Source organism: Mustela erminea, chromosome 19, assembly GCF_009829155.1.
Source record: "Mustela erminea isolate mMusErm1 chromosome 19, mMusErm1.Pri, whole genome shotgun sequence".
Taxonomy (NCBI): Eukaryota; Metazoa; Chordata; class Mammalia; order Carnivora; family Mustelidae; genus Mustela; species Mustela erminea.
Genome location: NC_045632.1, coordinates 10416002 through 10437151, shown reverse-complemented (window position 1 = coordinate 10437151; position 21150 = coordinate 10416002). Strand labels below are relative to the sequence as shown.

At 44.8% G+C, this 21150-nt stretch overlaps 1 protein-coding gene and 1 pseudogene across 12 annotated transcripts in view; one reads left to right on the top strand and one right to left on the bottom strand.

Moving 5' to 3' along the window:
• LOC116579282 (leukocyte immunoglobulin-like receptor subfamily A member 6) overlaps nucleotides 1–21150 on the bottom strand; it is a 355647-nt gene that overhangs the window by 253762 nt on the left and 80735 nt on the right. The window lies entirely within an intron of this gene.
• On the top strand, nucleotides 3220–5710 carry LOC116580017 (annotated as a pseudogene).

The window sequence follows — 21150 nt, the reverse complement described above, 5'->3', positions numbered from 1 at the left end:
TGCCAACAGGGCTATTGTCCTTGGAGGGCTCTCCCTGCGGCTAAAGGATGCCTGCTCACGTGGACTTTCCTCTGTGTGGCGTGTGAGGCAGAGAGAGATCTCTGCTGTCTCTTCTTATAGGGTCACCACCCTCTTTAATCTGGGCACAACCCTATGATCTCATGATCATTCCTCTGTAGAGATCCCATCTCCAAACACAGCCAGCCCCGGAATTAGGTCAGCAGCACACATTGAGCAGGGGGGCATAAACATTTCATGTCATTCCATCCCAACAGTGCCGCCCCCAAAATCTACACTCATTCCAGCATCATCGATCAATCTAAAATCCAGAGTCAATTCTGAATTATCCTGTAAGTCAGACATGGGCGAGGTTCGGGGCACAATGTCTTTGAAGGCAGAATTCCCGTGCAGGTGTGGTGAGCCCGTGACCCAGATCAGGGACGTGCCTGCCCCCAGAGGGAGCGATGGGAAAGAAGAAAGAGGGGACCACGTTCAAAACTGAGCAAGGCAACTTGCACAGATCTGAAGGCTCTGTAATGAACAGAGCCTTGACTCGACGCCTTGCACACCAGGCCCTCTGGGGTGCCCCCTCCATGGCTGGGGGCTGCAGGGCCCTTCTCTCTGTGAGGGCCCCACTCCCAAGGCCTCGAGCAGAGCCTGCCCAGGGGAAACCAAGCCAGTAGCCCAAACTCTGAAACCACGGGGCCGGCCCTGACATCTCTGAACTGAGTTTGGCGTCGTCCTTCCCTTTCCCTGAAAACCAGCACATAGCTGGCCGACAAGGAAGCCTACGGTCCCATCCTGATGAATCTGAGAAGTCTGACAGCTTTCACTCCTCCCTCCCGTCTCATCCCCTTCCATGCCCCTGCACTGCGTTTCTGCTCCCACAAGAGCTCTCACCTTGGCTCCGCTTGCTCTCCCAAACCCTTTCCCTCATTTGTCCAAAGAATCTTCCAGGTCTCCCTTCAGAGTCTGTAGCTGAACAATTCCTTCTCCAGAGTCCTCAGTCTCTCATGGTCCCTCTACGCTCTGGTTCCCCCCACCACCACCACCGCTTCATTTTTCCTTCCTTCTCCTAATGTCCTCCCTGCTCTTCCTTCTGTCCCACAAGCAAGTGAAACCATTTGATAATTGACTTCCTCTGTGTGACTTATTTCACTCAGCATAATCCCCTCCAGCTCCGTCCATGCTGAAGCAACAGCTGAGTACTCATCCTTTCTGATCAGAAACCAGTTGAGGGATTGGGGGGGTGGGGGCGGGTGAGCCGGGTGGTGGGTATTCAGGAGGACACGGATGGCAGGGAGCACTGGGTGTTACACGCAAACAATGAATCTTGGAGCACTGCAGCAGACACAGACGACGGACTGTGTGGTCACTAACTCATTACAACCAAACCCATTCCTCCAATCTCCTGGCTCCTCCAGAATTTCGCTGCGAGCGCCCACACGGGAGCGCTCCAGGCACACGTCAAGCGCCACCGCCCAGCGTGCCAAATTCCGCAGCTCCCTTGGCCTGCACCCCGCCGACCTCTGGACAGGGTCCATCCATGCTCTCTGCCCCTCCGTCACAAGGGTCCGGTTTTCTCCCTGGTGCAATGCCTCGTTCCTCATTGTGGCCAAGGCCCGGCGGGGGTGGACTTCGCAGTCCGCATCTCCACCAGCAGCCCGGGGCACACGCAGCATTTCCAAACTCCTCCAGCCTCCCCCGCCTCTTTTCTGTTTGGCGGCCGAGTCTGCAGCCCTCTGCTCCGGCTTCTGTGATGAGCCTCACAGACCACAGAAGTCTCCACGAACGTGTGATGGGGGCAGGGGGGGGTGTCTGGCAGGGCCTCCCCACCCACCCTTGGGCTGAAGACAGTCCCGTCTTGCTGTGCGTCTTTCCCTGGTGTGACTGAGAGACACACTCAGAGCTCCCTGGACTCTCTTCTGAGGGCACTGCTCTAACCAAATCTGGACCACACTTACAACCTCATTCTATCCTAATTGCTTCCTTAGATGCCCCGTTTCCCAGTACAGCCAGGATGGAGGCTGAGGCCTCAACTTACGACTCTGGGGAAAGAACATAAGCATCCAGTCCCATAACATTAATAAAGCCACAAACATTTATCATCGAGTATTCCCAGAGTGTGAAAAGTCCTAGCGACCCTCGATAAGAAATAGAGAAAAGACACCAAGAATGCGCATCAGTAATGAAATATGGGACATCACTACAAAAATACAGGTTTTATGGTGTCAACCTAGATAAAAGAGGTAAACCGAGGCAAGCTGGATTACGAAAGATAGAGTGCATCTTGGAAGAGCAGAGGACTTGTACTTTGGGATGTGGAAACTCACACACGATCTACAGGTGAGTCTGTTGAGGGTTTGGGGCTGACTGTGTCTGGGAAAGAGAACAAAGAGGAGAGAGTTCAGTCTGAGACCAAGCGGACACTTCCTGGCCTGAGTCTGGGAAAAGCTCTTGGTGGATGCCCCTTGGTCAGGGAATGGGTTTCCCTTTTTTCTAAAACCAGGCATTTGCAGGAAATCAGTGTCTCTGACCTTGAATATCATCGGCTACGGACACATGCATGAGACTCTGCATTGCGCGCCCTCCGGTCCCCTTCCAGACGGAGTCCTTTCAGAAGAGATGTGAGCGGACCTTAGAAGACCTTCATCCAATGTGGATAAGATGGACCAGGACCCCAGAAACAGATCTAAAACCAGCTCGGGAATAAGTAGAAAACCTGAATCACCTTTTGATTTCTTAAATAAAGTACCTCTGAAAATGAAACTTGTCCCACAAAACTAACTCCAGATCCCACAAATCACACGGTTCATAGAACAGACACATTCCCAAACATTTTCATGGGCTCGCGTGAACACCCAACAAGAATACTGAAAGAAAGGGATATTGCACTTCCCTCTCCCACATAGATTTACATGTAAGATAACTTTTAAAAGGGGGGAAATGGGGCGCCTGGGGGGCTCAGTCTGCTGAGGTCTGACTCTTGCTTTTAGCTCAGGTCATGACCTCGGGGTCAAACATCCAGCCCCAAGTCCAGCTCAGGCTGGGCTGGGTGTGGAGTCAGCTTAGAATTCTCTCTCTCTCCCTTTCCATCTGCCCTCCCCCACCCCTCATGCGCATTCTCTCTCTCTCCAGAAAAGGAAAACATAAAAAATAAAAGTAAAAAATGGGGGGGGGGTATCTGATTACGACATTACTGCTCAATTCACATAGGCAATGGTTGGTAGAAAAATATTTCACTAAAGATCAACTTTTTCCCAACAAATCAGGACTTTCATCTACCCATTGTCCCTATAGCGTGCAGGAAGGACCCAAAATTGGGAGGACAACTCGCTGCCAGGAACAAGGGGCACAGAGGAGCCAGGAGGATCTCAACAGATGTTCCCAAGAAGTGAGGGTATGGACAGAGTCACGGGAAAACAGAGAAGTCCTTGGAGGCTGAGACAGAAAGAGAGCCCACGCTCCAGGGCCAGGAGAGGGGCTGTGTTCCCTTCCCGCTGTGCCGGTATCTCTCCTCTGGGCTCGTTGTCACCACGACCTTGACCTGAGCCATTCAGAGATGTCACATGAGTGTCTGAGCTGACACGAGCTCCCCAGCACAGCAGGAACCAACATCCCTGACAGTAGCTCTGGGTCTGGGGACCTGTCCGTGGTGAGGACCCAAGGGTGTGATGGAGATAAAGGAGACCCATGGGGGAGGCTCTGGGAGGGAAGGCACTGCCCTGGTCTCCTCACCCGGATGGGCCATCTTAGGAAGCCTCGGGTTACCCCCGCTGTACCGTCATGAACACCAGCCAGGCTGGGCATGGGGAGGAGCCGTTCCCCTTCCTGGGGACTGCTGAGGTGATAACCCTGTGACAGGCAGCACTGGCTTCCGTGCGGCCACCCCCTGTGTGTCTGTGTGTCTTGTGGTCACAGTGGTCCCTCCATCCGCACAGCCGGAACCAGAGAGAGGAGACGCCAGGACCCCCACCCTCATGGCCCTGCTCTGTCTCAGTGAGATCTGAGGAGGGGAGGGGACAACCTAGTCTGGGAGGGACCCACCCCACAGTCAGGCCCTGGTCTGTCAGAGACCCCAGGCTCAGGAGGCTCAAGGGGAGGAGGGGATCTGCTAGGATTCAGGGCAAACCTCTCACAGGGACTCTCTTCCAGGGCTGAGTGTGTGCCTCAGGACCAGAGTGCAGACATGTGTGTCTGTCCCTAGGGATCCCATTCCCACCTCCTCACTGGGGACAGGGGTCACCCACCAGGCAGCAGGGGATGGAGAACAGAAGTTCTGGGCTGACCGAGGGGAATGTCTGTGGATTTGGTGCTGAGCTGGGACCAGATTGTGGGGAAGATCTGTGTCCCAGCCTCTGTTTCCTTCCAGGGACCCTCCCCAGACCCACCATCTGGGCTGAGCCAGGCTCTGTAATGCCTTGGGGAACACATGTGACCATCTGGTGTCAGTGAGGCCAGAGGCCCAGGAGTACCGCCTGCATAAAGAGGGAAAGTTAGAGACCTGGGACACACGGAAGATACTGGAGCCCAGGGACAAGGCCAACTTCTCCATCACACACATGACAGATGTATATGCAGGAAGATACCGCTGTGACTATCTCAGTCCGACTGGCTGGTCAGAGCTCAGTGACCCCCTGGAGCTAGTGGTGACAGGTGCGAGTCCACTCAGGGTCCCAGCCCCAGTCTCTGCCCTCAGGAAGGGGGTGGGCTCTCAGGGGTCTCCTTCTCACACCCCTGCCTGGGGATAATGTGGGGGATCTGATCCGCATTTAACACCACCGCCTCCTCCTCTCTTAGGATTGCTGGACAAACCTCGGCTCTCAGCCCAGCCCAGCCCTGTTGTGACCTCAGGAGGGAATGTGACCCTCCAGTGTGCCTCACCCAAGTGATCCCACAGGTTTGTCCTGATGAAGGAAGAAGGCCAGCCCTCCTGAACTTTGGACTCCTAGCCAGCCCCTGTGGGGGAACCCAGACCCTGTTCCATGTGGGCCCTGTGACCCCCAGTCTCAGGTGGACGTCAGATGCTATGGCTATTACAGCAACACCCCCTAGGTGTGGTCGGACCCCAGTGACCCCCTGGGCCTGCTGTCTCAGGTGAGGAGCCCAGCCCTGTCCCTTCTGTGTCCTGATGATCTACTCAGGGCTCTGTTACCTGGGCTGGGATGGGAGGGAGGGACTCCAAGGAGCATCACTCAAAGGGAGATCTGCACCTCAGCTCAAAGGAGGCCAACAGAGGCCCTGCACCCCTGCTCACCTTTTGTCCCTATTCTGAGAATAAAGGTGCCCAATGGTAGCCGGAAGGTCTTGGGGAGTCCACGGGGCAGGTATAGGAGAAGTCTAGTGAGACAGGGACTCCTGAGTCAGCCCCAAACCCCCATCCACAGGACAGGCTCAACATCAGGGCGCTCCCGGGGTCTGTTTGCTCAGAAGGAGCACACACCACCCCACGTCCGTTCTGAGAGCCCCTCAGAGGATCTAACGCCCCCTCAAATACTCAGGAACAGTCTTGTGTTTCAGGGGGCTGAGAGCCCAGCAGAGACACCTGGGGCCACATGTCTCTGCGGCTGGGCCACAGGGAAGAGAGCAGGAGCAGAGACAGGGTCTCTGGGAGAAGTTCCAGGGCCCATCCAGCTACTGTCCAGGATCCTCTAGAGACCCAGCACCCGACTGCCACCCCCTCTCCATGCCCGGGGTCCACAGCTGCTGAATCACAGGCTTCTGTGCAGGGGTATAGTTTCGGCGGGTGTCTCAGGAGGAGGGCTGGGAGTCGGGTGAGTCATGGCAGGGCCATCATGGGGCTCCAGGGGCTCCAAGGCCCACAGAGGAGGGCTGGCATGGTCAGGGCAGAGGGAGAGGCTGGGGGCTCGGCAGGAGAGCAGCAGCCAGGGTAGGTGAGCAGGGAGCTCAGGAGCCTACCTCCTCCCCTCCCAATCTTTGGATTGTGGGGAATTGGGGGGGGGGCGCTCACAGGAGGGAGGGTTCTCAGTGCCCCTGAGATGGTGATCTGGGCCAGGTCCCTGCTCCTGGGTGAGGAGTCCCTGCTGTCCCTGTTCCTTCTGAGCTGAAAAGGTGAGCTCGGTGCCCTGTGAACAGGGAAGTCTGAGACACGATGCCTTAAGGGGTTCCCAAGGGGCGGTTCCCAGAGGCAGGTCCACCCAGGAGGGCGTGGGAATAGGCGGGACCCCCTGCCCCCGGAAGCCCGATCCCTGAGGTTTCCGGCAGGACTGAGGACGGCACGGACCTAGATGCCAGGACGCTGAGATGCCACCCACTGACTTCCTGCTGTCTCCCGCTCAGAAGCCACGCGCTGGCTACCAGCCAGGGGCAGGGATGATGTAGCTGCTGCCCGCGAGGCTGGCCAAGGGCGTCCTGGGGCGGGGTCTGCAGGAGTCCCCCTCACCTGGGAGGTGGAGCTTCTGAGAAAGGCATGCCCCCTCTGTAAAGGGGGGGAAGGGGCTGCTGCAGTGATCCCATTTCTGACCTGCACCGCGCTGCCTCTGCCAGGAACTGGGATCTGGGAAGGGCTGGGAAGCCGAGGGGGATCGCTGGAGATTGTGTGCGTCAGGCCCGGGTCTCCCCAGAGATTAGAAAATCCCGCCATTGATTGAGAGTCTCAGCCCCTCCTCATTCCACACAAACTGTGCGTTTTCTCCTTAAAACTACCTGCCCCTCGTCAGCGGACCGCAACGCCTAGGCCCCCAGCCGGGTTTGGGGAACGTGTGGGAGAGAGGAGAGATAGGGGCGGATGTGCGGCACTTGAGGTCCAGGCCTGACTGGGAGCCCAGGGAGGATGCGGGGACTCTGGGACAGTTACAGAGGACAGACAGACGCCTCCTTCTCAGCTCTTCTTTCCCATTTCCAAGAGACACGAGTATGCAACCCCTCCCCCACACTGAGGAGCCGCTGAGCGCTCTCACCCCGGGGCCTGGAGCGGCTCCGACCACCGTTTTCTGAGGGCGCAGGTGGAGCTCATTCCAGACGCTGTCCTATCTCTAGGCTGCTAGCCTGTGGCACCTCTCCACCGCCCCCTGCGCTCACCTGGGGGCCTACATGCCTCTGGGTGCTCACCTGAGACCCAGGTGGGTTCCCCCGAGATGCTGCACCGCGGGTCCTTGTGCAATTCGTGTTCACTGCATTGCGTGTGGAAACCTTCCCAGTGTCCCTGTGCCTGCTTCTCGGAACTTCTAAAGGGATCCTTGCAGATATAAATTACAAATTTAAGTTATGAGGATTTATGACTGAAAACATTCTCCCATTCACCGGGATTCGATAAAATGTATACATTCATTATAGAGAGAAAATTTTTTAAAGATTTTATTTATTTATTTGACAGATCACAAGTAGGCAGAGAGGCAGGCATAGAGAAAGGGCGAAGCAACCTCCCTGCCAAGCAGAGAGCCCGATGTGCAGCTCTATATCAGGACCCTGGGATTATGACCTGAGCCTAAGGCAGAGGCTTTAACCCACTGAGCCTTCCTGGCGCCCCCATTATAAAGAGAAATTTATGATGATAAAGTTTTGGGATTTTTAAACAAAACATGCTTAGAAGTGAACTTTGTAAATGATGCAGGTGAATTCTGAAGTTTTTTTCATCAAATTGTCTACATGCAAATCTTAAAAATTGTTAAATTTTTATTCATTTGTAAGTATGATTTATTTCTTTATACTTCTTTAAATTTATTTTTTATTTATTTTCAGCATAACAGTATTCATTATTTTTGCACCACACCCAGTGCTCCATGCAATCTGTGCCCTCTATAATACCCACCACTTGGTACCCCAACCTCCCACCCCCCGCCACGTCAAAACCCTCAGATTTTTCAGAGTCCATAGTCTCTCATGGTTCACCTCCCCTTCCAATTTCCCTCAACTCCCTTCTCCTCTCCATCTCCCCTTGTCCTCCATGCTATTTGTTATGCTCCACAAATAAGTGAAACCATATGATAATTGACTCTCTCTGCTTGACTTATTTCACTCAGCATAATCTCTTCCAGTCCAGTCCATGTTGCAAAAAAAGTTGGGTATTCGTCCTTTCTGATGGAGGCATAATACTCCATAGTGTATAGGGACCAATCTTCCTTATCCATTTGTCTGTTGAAGGGCATCTTGGTTCTTTCCATAGTTTGGCGACCATGGCCATTGCTGCTATAAACATTGGGGTACAGATGGCCCTTCTTTTCACCACATCTGTATCTTTGGGGTAAATACCCAGGAGTGCAATTGCAGGGTCATAGGGAAGCTCTATTTTTAATTTCTTGAGGAATCTCCACACTGTTCTCCAAAGAGGCTGCACCAACTTGCATTCCCACCAATAGTGGAAGAGGGTTCCCCTTTCTCCACATCCCCTTCAACACATGTTGTCTCCTGTCTTGCTAATTTTGGCCATTCTAACTGGTGTAAGGTGATATCTCAATGTGGTTTTAATTTGAATCTCCCTGAGGGCTAATGATGATGAACATTTTTTCATGTGTCTGATAGCCATTTGTATGCCTTCATGGGAGAAGTGTCTGTTCAAATCTTCTGCCCATTTTTTGATATGATTATCTGTTTTGTGTGTGTTGAGTTTGAGGAGTTCTTTATAGATCCTGGATATCAACCTTTTGTCTGTACTGTCATTTGCAAATATCTTCTCCCATTCCATGTGTTGCCTCTTTGTTTTCTTGACTGTTTCCTTTGCTGGGCAGAAGCTTTTGATTTTGATGAAGTCCCAAAAGTTTATTTTCGCTTTTGTTTCCTTTGCCTTTGGAGACATATCTTGAAAGAAGTTGCTGTGGCTGATATCAAAGAGATTACTGCCTATGTTCTCCTCTAGGATTCTGATGGATTCTTGTCTCATGTTGAGGTCTTTTATCCATTTTGAGTTTATCTTTGTGTACAGTGTAAGAGAATGGTCGAGTTTCATTCTTCTACATATAGCTGTCCAGTTTTCCCAGCACCATTTATTGAAGAGACTGTCCTTTTTCCACTGTATATTATTTCCCATTTTGTCAAAGAATATTTGCACATAGAGTTGAGGGTCCATATCTGGGCTCTCTACTCTGTTCCACTGGTCTATGTGTCTGTTTTTATGCCAGTACCATGCTGCCTTGGTGATCACAGCGTTGTAGTAAAGCTTGAAATCAGGTAGTGTGATGCCCCCAGTTTTATTTTTGTTTTTCAACATTTCCTTAGCAATTTGGGGTCTCTTCTGATTCCATACAAATTTTTGGATTATTTGCTCCAGCTCTTTCAAAACTACCAGTGGAATTTTGATCAGAATGGCATTAAAAGTATAGATTGCTCTAGGCAGTATAGATATTTTAACAATGTTTATTCTTCTGATCCAAGAGCATGGAATGGTCTTCCATCATTTTGTGTCTTCTTCAATTTCTTTCATGAGTGTCCTGTAGTTCCTCAAATACAGATTCTTTACCTCTTTGGTTAGGTTTATTCCCAGGTATCTTATGGTTCTTGGTGCTATAGTAAATGGAATCGATTCTCTAATTTCCCTTTCTGTATTTTCATTGTTAGTGTATAAGAAGGCCACTGATTTCTGTACATTGACTTTGTATCCTGCCACGTTGCTGAATTGCTGTATGAGTTCTAGTAGTTTGGGGGTGGAGTCTTTTGGGTTTTCCATATAAAGAATCATGCCATCTGCGAAGAGAGAGAGTTTGACTTCTTCATTGCCAATCTGGATACCTTTTATTTATCTTTGTTGTCTGATTGCTGTTGCTAGGACTTCTAATACTATGTTGAACAAGAGTGGTGAGAGTGGGCATCCTTGTCTTGTTCCTGATCTCAACGGGAAGGCTGCAAGCTTTTTCCCATTGAGGATGATATTTGCTGTGTGTCTTTCATAGATAGTTTTGATGAAGTTCAGGTATGCTCCCTTTATCCCTATAGTTTGAAGTGTTTTAATCAGGAACGGATGCTAGATTTTGTCAAATGCTTTTTCTGCATCAATTGAGAGGACCATGTGATTCTTCTCTCTTCTCATATTAATTTGTTCTATCACATTGATTGATTTGCAAATGTTGTACCATCCTTGGAGCCCAGGGATGAATCCCACCTGGTCATGGTGGATTATCTTTTTAATGTGATGTTGGATCCTGTTTGCTAGGATCTTGTTGAGAATCTTAGCATCCATATTCATCAGTGATATTGGTCTGAAATTCTCCTTTTTGGTAGGGTCTTTGCCTGGTTTGGGGATCAGGGTAATGCGGGCTTCAGAGAAAGAGTCTGGAAGTTTTCCTTCTGCTTCAATTTTTTGAAACAGCTTAAGGAAAATAGGTGTTATTTCTTCTTTGAAAGTTTGGTAGAATTCCCCAGGGAATCTGTCAGGTCCTGGGCTCTTGTTTTTAGGGAGGTTTTTGATCACTGCTTCAATCTCGTTACTAGATATTGGTCTATTCAGGTTGTCAGTTTCTTCCTGGTTCAATTTTGGGAGTTTATAGTTTTCCAGGAATGCATCCATTTCATCTAGGTTGCGTAGCTTATTGGCATATAACTGTTGATAATAACTTCTGATGATTGTTTCTACTTCCTTGGTGTTAGTTGTGATCTCTCCCTTTTCATTCATAGTTTTATGAATTTGGGCTTTCTCTCTTTTCTTTTGGATTAGTGTGGCCAATAGTTTATTGATCTTATTGATTCTTTCAAAAAACCAGCTTCTAGTTTCACTGATATATTCTACTGTATCTCTGGTTTCTACCTCATTGATCTCAGCTCTAATCTTGATTATTTCCCTTCTTAGAAGGGAAGAACTTGATTCTCCAGTTCTTTAAGGTGTAGAGACAGCTGCTGTGTTCTGGATTTTTCAATTTTTTTGAGAGAGGCTTGGACGGCTATGTATTTCCCCCTTAGGACGGATTTTGCTGTATCCCATAGGTTTTGAACCGAAGTGTCTTCATTCTCATTGGTTTCCATGAATTGTTTCAGTTCTTCTTTGATCTCCTGGTTGATCCAAGAATTCTTAAGCAAGGTGGTCTTTAGCTTCCAGGTGTTTGAGTTCCTTTGGAACTTTTCCTTGTGATTGAGCTCCAGTTTCAAGGCATTGTGATCTGAGAATATGCAGGGAATAATCTCAGTCTTTTGGTATCAATTGAGTCCTGATTTGTCCCCCAACTTTCCTAAGATAAAGGGGAATTAGAAATTGGTTTACCTATAGGGATAGTATTGATTGGGGAAAGGGGTTTACTTTGAAGTTTAACTCTATATGAATATTAGAAAATAAAAATAAAAAGGAATAAACTAGACTAAACTAAACTAAAATTTAAAAAAAAATAAAAAAATAGAAATGCAAAAGAAAAACACAGGTGTATGTATCAAAAAGTTCAGGTTGGAAGGTTATTATGGAATTTGATATACTGGACATCTCACTGTGATTGTAAATAGGTTAAAAATTATCTTTTTTAAGATAAAAATTATCTTTTTTAATAACCTTTGGAGAAGGTTCCATGTGCACTTGAGAAGAATGAGTATTCTGTTGTTTTAGGGTGGAATGTTCTGTATATATCTATGAGGTCCATCTGGTCCAATGTGTCATTCAATGCTCTTGTTTATTCATTTTCTGCTGCGATGATCTGTCTATTTCTGAGAGAGGCGTGTTAAGATCTCCTACTATAAATGTATTCATGTCGATATGATTCTTTATCTTGATTAACAGTTTTCTTATGTAATTGGCCGCTCCCATATTGGGGGAATAGATATTTACAATTGTTAGATCATCTTGGTGGAGAGTCCCTTTAAGAATGATGTAGTGTCCTTCTGTATCTCTGACTACGGTCTTTAGTTTAAAATCTAATTTATCTGATATGAGAATCGCTACCCCAGCCTTCTTTTGAGGCCCATTAGCATGAAAGATGCTTCTCCATCCCTTCACTTTCAGTCTGGTTGTATCTTTAGGTTCAAAATGGGTCTCATGTAGACAACATATGGATGGGTCCTGTCGTTTTATCCAATCTGCAACCCTATGCCGTTTTATGGGCGCATTTAGGCCATTCACATTGAGAGTGATTATTGATAGATACGTTTTTATTGACATCGTGTTACCTTTGAAGTCTTTCTTTCTGTAGATTGTCTCTATATTTCTGTTCAATGATATTCTTAGGATTTTTTCTCTTTTATAGAACCCCCCTTAATATTTCCTGCAGTGTCGGCTTGGTGGTTGCATAGTCTTTTAAGCCTTGCCAGTCTTGGAAACTCTTTAACTCTCCATCCATTTTGAATGTCAGTCTTGCTGGATAAAGTATTCTTGGCTGCATGTTTTTCTCATTTAGTGCCTTGAATATATCTTGCCAGCCCTTTGGCATGCCAGGTCTCTGTGGACAGGTCTGACGTTATTCTGATGGGCTTTCCTCTGTAAGTACAGAGCCTCTTTGTCCTAGCAGCTTTCAAGAGATTATACCTACAATTATGATTCCTCAATTTGACTATCAGGTGTCGTGATTTTTTTTTGGAATGTATAATCTTGGGTGGAGACCTTTCAGTCTCTAGTACATGAACACTGTTCCAGTCACAAGATTGGGAAAATTTTCATGAAGAACTTGTTCCACTATATCTTCTAGACTTCTTTCTTTCTCCTCCCCTTCAGGGATTCCAATAATTCTGACGTTGGAACGCTTCATGGCATCATTTATTTCCCTGATTCTGTTTTCGTGGTTTCTAAGCTGTTTCTTCCAGGCTTCCTCCTGATCCTTTCTCTCTGTCTGTCCTCCAGATCACTAATTCTATCTTCTGTCTCAGTTACCCTAGCTTTGAGAGAATTTAGATTAGATTGGACTCATTGAGAGCACTGTGAAGCTCATCCCTGGTAGTTTTCAGCTCAGCCCTAACATTGTGAACATCCTGTCTGGTCGCTTTCAGTTCGGCCCTAATCAATTCCATTTGGTCATCCATGGCTTTCTCCAACCTAGCTATTGCCTGGATATTTGTTAGCCTGAATTCTTTTTCCGACATATTGTCTATGTCGATAGCCATTAGCTCTGTTGCTGAAGGTCCATCCTCTGTATTTTTCTTCTGTTGGGCATTTCTCCTCCTAGTCATTTTGGTGAGAGATGACTGAACATATGTAGCTGGATGTATCGACCGTGGTGCAGTCACGGTGCACCCTGGAACACTTCTGAGCAATCAGGATTCCCCACCCATATGAGAGACAAAAGAAAAGAAAAAGAAAAAAAGAAGAGAGAGAGAGAGAGACAGGAAAGAAAGGGAAGATCAAAGAGAAGGTTCAGCCCAAATGGGCCCCAAGGTAAGATTTAGGAAGTATACAATCAAAGACAGACAAACACAAAGACTAATAAAAGTATATGACAAGAGGAAAAAAATATATATATATATATGCAAATAAAGGAAGAACCTCATCAAAAAGAACCCCAAGTATAAGATTTATATACTATCAGGACAAACACAGAAACACTGGTGGAAGAAAAAGATGGATGAGTGGTAATAAATTCTCAGTGTGGGTGAGGAAGTTTGTTTTGATTCCTCCTGGATGAATCTTGATATCTTTGTTAAATGACTCAACTTTCCTAAGATAAAGGGGGATTAGAAATTGGTTTACCTATAGGGATAGTATTGATTGGGGAAAGGGGTTTACTTTGAAGTTTAACTCTATATGAATATTAGAAAATAAAAATAAAAAGGAATAAACTAGACTAAACTAAACTAAAATTTAAAAAAATAAAAAAATAGAAATGCAAAAGAAAAACACAGGTGTATGTATCAAAAAGTTCAGTTTAGAAGGTTATTATGGAATTTGATATACTGGACATCTCACTGTGATGGTAAATAGGCTAAAAAATTATCTATTAAAAAAAACCAGACTAGTGGGAACGAGTTAAAAATAAAAGTTGTCCTATGAAGTAGTGGTGGTTGTTCTCTTGTAGTCTTCTTCTTTTTTTTTTTTTTTTTTCTCCTTTCTTGGTTTGTTTTTTGGGGCAGGGGCATGCCACGTGGGTTTTCATTTAATGAGGTTCCCTGAGTTAAGTCCCCCAGCCCCTCTCAAGGAGGTGGGCTCTAAGGAAACTGGCTTTTTTCAGGCTTTTGTTCTCTGGCGGTTTTTATGTCTGTTCATATTTTTTTCTCTCACCTTGACCGCTTTTGATGGTTTTTGTAGTTTTAGAGGAAAACAAACTGCATCCTGGCCTCCCTCTCAGAGAGAAGCCTCAGTCTGGCTGCATAGCCTAAATAAGGTCCCAATTGGCCGCTGGCAGAGCAGGTTCCAAGTCGCGATCCCTGGGGACACAGGATCTTTTGCTTGTACCCAAAACCGCGGCCACAGCAGCTGTCTGGGCAGCTCCAGACCACCAGAGAGGTTCCAAGCAGTGATCGCACACTGAGATTTTCCCACTGGCCCAGGCTGGGAGTGCCTGGTCTTTCCAGGTCTAAAAGCGCCCAGCTTGCGTGCACCAATTTCAGGGGAGACTGTGGGTCGCACACGCTTTTCAGGCTCTGAGAATGGGGCGCAGGTCCAAAAGCACCAGGCTGGGCCTTCGGGCACCTCTTTCAGGGGAGAATTTGGGGCACGCATCTTGGGCTCTGAAATAATGGCATGGGTCACAGAGCGCCAGCCAGGCCTTTGTGTACCTCTTTCAGGGGAGAATGAGGGGCACATGCATCTCAGGCTGTATAGCAAGGCTTGGGCGTTCTGTCCTCTGGTGAGGCACCCAGCCCCTCACAGGAGCCAGACCCCACACGTTCTCGGGAGCGCTGGCGGCTTAGGGACCAAGACCTGGTTTCTCCGCCGCACTCTCTCTAGCTCAGCACCAGGGGAGGCTGTCCTGGGACCGAGGACTTAAGCCCCTGTCCCTAGCTGCCCCAATTCCCACAATCCCCCCCCCTAGCATTCTTTTGCTCTTTTGAAGTGCTTTCAACCAGTCTCCAAGTTAATGCTGGTCCCCAGATGCAGGGCACTCTCACTCGTATTAGGGGTATTACTTTCCAACCAGTCACCTCTGGTGGCTCCCTCCCCCTTTTGTTTATCTTCCGATATCAGTTCACCGTTCCCACTCCACTTTACCTGCCCACTGGCGTCTTCTGCCCCTGTAGAGATCCAGACGTGTATAATTCTGAACTCAGGCTGATTTCATGGGTGATCGGAGTTCTGTGGTTGGTAATCAGCTCACTTTAGGGTACAGGTTTAAAAGGCGCCTCCTCTTACTTCCCTGCCATCTTATCCCCCCGCTCTTTATTCTTTTTTACTTTATTTTAGTTTTTTTTAATTAACATATAATGTAGTATTTGCTTTGGGGTACAGGTCTGTGAATCACCAATCTTACACATTTCACAGCACTCACCATAGCACATACCCTTCCCAATGTCTATAACCCAGCCACCCTATCCCTCCCACTCCCCAGCAAATCTCAGTTTGTTACTTGAGAATAAGAGTCTTTTATGGTTTGTCTCCCTACCCTGTCCCATCTTGCTTCATTTTCCCCTCCCTACCCCCATGACCCTCTGCCCTGCTCTTAAATTCTTCATATCAGAGTACATATGATAATTGTCTTTCTCTGATTGACACATTTTGCTTACCATAATACCCTCTAGGTCCATCCATGTCATTGTAAATGGCAAGAATGGGGGGTGGGTTGATGGCTGTATAGTATTGATTGTGTATATACACCACATCTTCTTTATTGGTTCATCTTTTGATGGACAGCTAGGTTCTTTCCATAGTTCAGCTCTTGTGGACATTGCTGCTATAAACATTCAGGGACATATGCCCCTTTGGATCACTTCATTTGTATCTTTAGGGTAAATACAGCAGTGCAATTGCTGGGTGGTACGGTAGCTCTGTTTTCAACTTTTGCGGTACTTCTATACTGTTTTCCAGAGTGGCTGCACCAGCTTGCATGCATTCCCACCAACAGTGTAGGAGGGTTCCCCTTTCTCCGCATCCTCACCGACATTTGTCCTTTCCTGGCTTGTTAATTTAAGCCATTCTGACTGGTGTGAGGTGGTATCTTATTGGGGTTTGATTTGTATTTCCCTGATGCCGAGTGATGTGGAGCACTTTTTCATGTGTCTATTGGCCATCTGGATGTCTTCTTTGTCAAAATGTCTGTTCATGTCTTCTGCTCATTTCTTGATTGGATTCTTTGTTCTTTGGGTGTTGAGTTTAATACGTTCTTTGTAGATTTTGGATAATAGTCCTTTATCTGATATGTCATTTGCAAATATCTTTTCCCATTCTTTCAGTTGTCTTTTTGTTTTGTTGACTCTTTCCTTTGCTGTGCAAAAGCTTTTGATCTTGATGAAGTCCCAATAGTTCATTTTTGCCCTTGCTTCCCTTGCTTCTGGTGATGTTTCTAGGAAGAAGTTGCTGCAGCTGAGGTAGAAGAGGTTGCCACCTGTGTTCTTCTCAAGAGTTTTGATGGATTCCTGTCTCACACTGAGGACTTTCATCCATTTTGAGTCTATTTTTGTGTGTGGTGAAAGGAAATGATCCAGTTTCATTCTTCTGCATGTGGCTGTCCAATTTTCCCAACACAATTTGCTGAAGAAACTGTCTTTTTTCCATTGGACATTCTTTCCTGCTTTGTCGAAGATTAGTTAACCATAGAGTTGAGGGTCCATTTCTGGGCTCTCTATTCTGTTCCATTGATGTATGTGTCTGTTGTTGTGCCTGTACCTTATTGTCTTGATGATTATCCCTTTGATGATTAGAGTTTGAAGTCTTGAATTGTGATGCTGCCAACTTTGGTTTTCTTTTTCAACATTCCTCTGGCTACCCAGGGTCCTTTCTGGTTCCATATAAATTTTAGGATTATTTGACCCATTTATTTGAAAAAATGATGGTTTTGGTAGGGATTGCATTAAATGTATAGATTACTTTAAGTAGCATAGACATTTTCACCATATTTCTTCTTCCAATGCATGAGCATGGAACATTTTTCCATTTTTTTGCATCTACCTCTGTTTCTTTCCTGAGTCCTTTATAGTTTTCTGAGTACAGAGTCTTTGACTCTTTGCTTAGGTTTATTCCTAGGTATCTTGCTGTTTTGGGTGCAATTATAAATGCAATCAACTCCTTAATTTCTCTTTCTTTTGTCTTGCAGTTATATATATGCTGTTATATAGGCTATATATATATGTTGTTATATAGAAATGCAACTGATATATATATATATAGACACTATATATATATATATATATATATATATGCTGTTATATAGAAATGCAACTGATTTCTGTGCATTGATTTTATATCCTGACACTTTACTGAATTCATGTATGAGTTCTAGCTGTTTTAGAATGGAGTCTTTTGGGGTTTTTTCATAAAATATATCATCTGCAAAGAGTGAGAGTTTGACTTCTTCTTTGCTGATTTGGATGGCATTTATTTCTTTTTGTTACCTGATTGCTGAGGCTAGGACTTCTAGTATTATGTTGAATAGCAGTGGTGACAGTGGACAGCCCTGCTGTGTTCCTGACCTTAGGGGAAAAGCTCTCAGTTTTTTTCCCATTAAGATTGATATACTCTGTGGTTTTTCATAGATGGCTTTGATGATATTGAGGTATGTACCCTCTGTCCCTACACTGTGAAGAGTTTTGATCAGGAAGGGATGCTATATGTTGTCAGATGATTTTTCAGCATCTATTGAGAGTATGGTTCTTGTCCTTTCTTTTATTAATGTATCACATTGTATTGATACATTGTATCAATGTATCACATTGATTAATTTGTGGATGTTGAACCAACCCCACAGCCCAGGAATAAATCCCCCTTTGTCATGGTGAATAATCCTTTTAATGTACTGTTGGATCCTATTGGCTAGTATTTTGGTGAGAATTTTTGCATTTATGTTCATCAAGGATATTGTTCTGTAAGTCTCCTTTTTGATGGAGTCTTTGTCTGGATTTGGGCTCAAGGTAATCCTGGCCTTTTAAAATGAGGTTGGAAGTTTACCTTCCATTTCTATTTTTTGGAACAATTTCAGGAGAATAGGTATTAATTCTTCTTAAAGTGTTTGGTAGAATCCCCCTGGGAAGTGTCTGGCCCTAGGCTCTTGTTTCTTGGGAGACTTTTGATGACTGCTTCAATCTCATTACTGGTTAGGGGTCTGATCATGTTTTCTATTTCTTCCTCGTTCAGATTTGGGAATTTATATGTCTCTAGGAATGCATCCATTTCTTCCAGATTGTCAAATTTGCTGGCATATAGGTGCTCATAATATGTTCTTATAATTGTTTGTGTTTCTTTGGTGTTTGTGGTGATCTCTCCTCTTTCATTCATGATTTTATTAATTTGGGTCCTTTCTCTTTTCTTTTTGATAAGTCTGGCCAGGGGTTTATCAATCTTATTAATTCTTTCAAAGAACCAACTCCTAGTTTTGTTGAATTGTTCTACTGTTCTTTTAGATTATTTTTCATTGATTTCTGCTCTGATCTTTATTATTTCTCTTTTCCTGCTAGATATAGGCTCTCATTGCTGTTCTGTCCCCAGCTCCTTTAGGTGTGGGGTTAGGTTGTGTACTTGAGACCTTTCTTGTTTCTTGTGAAAGGCTAGTATTGCTATACACTTTCTTCTCAGGACCACCTTTGCTGTGTCCCAAAGATTTTGAATAGCTGTGTTTTCATTTTCATTTGTTTCCATGATTTTTCTTAATTCTTCCTTAATTTTCTGGTTGACCCACTCATTCTTTAGTAGGATGCTCTTTACCATCTACATATTTGAGTTCTTTCCAACTTTCCTCTTGTGGCTGAGTTCTAGTTTCAAAGCATTGTGGTCTGAAAATATGCAGGGAATGATCCCAATCTTTTGGTACCAGTTCAGACATGATTTGTGACCCAGGATATGATCTGTTCTGGAGAATGTTCCATGTGCACTAGAGAAGAATGTGTATTCTGTTGCTCTGAGATGGGATGTTCTAAACATATCTGTGTTGTCCATCTGGTCCAGTGTGTCATTTATATAAAGGCTTTATTTCCTTGTTGATCTTTTGCTTGGATGATCTGTCCATTTCAGTGAGGGGGTTTTAAAGTCCCCTACTCTTATTGTATTATTGTTGTTGTATTTCTTTAATTTTGTTAAAATTGGTTTATATAATTGGCTGCTCCTATGTTGGGAGCATAGATATTTAAAATTGTTAGATCTTCTTGTTGGAGAGGTCCTTTAAGTATGATGCAGTGTCCTTCCTCATCTCTTATTATAGTCTTTTGATTAAAAATCTAATTTATCTGATAGAAGGATTGCCACCCCAGCTTTCTTTTGATGTCCATTAGCATGGTAAATTGTTTATCACGCCCTCACTTTAAATCTGGAGGTGTCTTTGGGTCTAAACTGAATTTCTTACAGACAGCATATCGAGGGTCTTTTTTAAAATCCATTGATACCCTGTGTCTTTTGATTGGGGCATTTAGCCCATTTACATTCAAGGTAACTATTGAAAGACATGAATTTAGTGCCATTGTTTTGCCTGTATGGTGACTGCTACTGTATATTGTCTCTGTTCCTTTCTGGTCTGTTACTTTTAGGATCTCTCTTTGCTTAGAGGACCCCGTTCAATATTTCCTGTAGAGCTGGTTTGGTGTTTGCAAATTCTTTTAGTTTTTGTTTGTCCTGGAAGCTTTTTATCTCTTCTCCCATTTTCAGTGAAAATCTAGCCAGATATAGCATTCTTGGCTGCATTTTGTCCTGTATACTGCTCTGATTATATCATGCTCATCCTTTCTGACCTGTCTGGTCTCTATGGGTAGGTGTGCTGCCAATCTATTATTTCTATCATTGTATGTTACAGACCTCTTGTCTAGAGCTGCTTTCAGGATTTTCTCTTTGTCACTGAGACTTGTAAGTTATCCTATTGTTAGATGATGGTGAGTTAACCTATTTTTATTGATTTTGAGGGGGTTCTCTGTGCCTTCTGGATTTAGATGCTTGTTCCCATCGCCACACTAGGGAAATTCTCTGCTGTAATTTGCTCCAATATACCTTCTGCCTTTCTCTCTTTCTTCTTCTTCTTTGATCCCAGTTATTCTAATATTGTTTCACCTTATGGTATCGCTTATCTCTTGAATTCTCCCCTCATGGTCTAGTAGATGTTTATCTCTCCTTTTCTCAGCTTCTTTATTCTCCATCATTTGGTCTTCTATATCACCAATTCTCTCTTCTGCTTCATTCATCCTAGCAGTAAGAGCATCCATTTTTTATTGTATTTCATTAATAGCTTTTAAAATTTCAACATGGTTATATTTTAGTTCTTTTATTTCTCCAGAAAGAGATTTTATTTCTCCAGAAAGGAATTCTCTAGTATCTTCCTTGCTTTTTCAAGAAGCTAGCACCTTGATAATCATCATTCTGAACTCTAGTTCTAACATCTTACTACTGTCTGTATGGATTAAGTCCCTAGCCATTGGTACTGCGTCTTGTTCTTTCTTTTTTTTTTTTAGATAAATTTTTCCAATTTGTCATTTTATCCAGAGAATAATAGATGAATGAGAGAACAAAATGCTAAGAGGGCAGCAAGCACCCCCAGAAAAGCATACACTAACCAAATCAGAAGAGACTCAAAAGCCAGGAGGAGAGGAAAGGAGGGGGAAAAAAACATGCATGTGTGTGTGTGTGTGTGTGTGTGTGTGTGTGTGTGTGTAGACTGGTGAATAGAACAGAGCCACACACTTGATTTTGGGTGTATTTTGGTCTGTTAGAAGAAACTGCTTCCCAGAATATTAAAGAAAAAAAACTTGCACATATACAAAAATAAGCACAATGAAGGGATGGAATATGACTGGAAAGATGAAAATTTTAAAAGAGTCTAAAAAAAGAATTAATAAGATAAGAAATTGGTTGGAAAAAAGAAAAAAAAAGAGGAAAGAGACTGGAGGCTACAACAAAGCCATGTTCTAAATTTAGGGTATATTTTGATCTGTTGGAAGAAACTCTATCCCAAAATTTTAAAGAAAGATAAATCTATGTGTATACAAAAAATACATACAATGAAGGGATAGAACATGACTATAACAATGAAATTTTTAAATGGTTTTTAAAGTGCTATTATAAAATAAAATAGTTAAAAGAGGAAAGAGGAAATTGTTTAAAAATAGAATAAGAAAAAAATAAAATTACAAAAATTTAACTTTGAAAGACTAAAGAATCAAGGGAGAATAGCCATGAATTCTTTGTTGTTTTCCCCTAGCTTCGTAGTTCCACAGTTCTCATTCATCAGT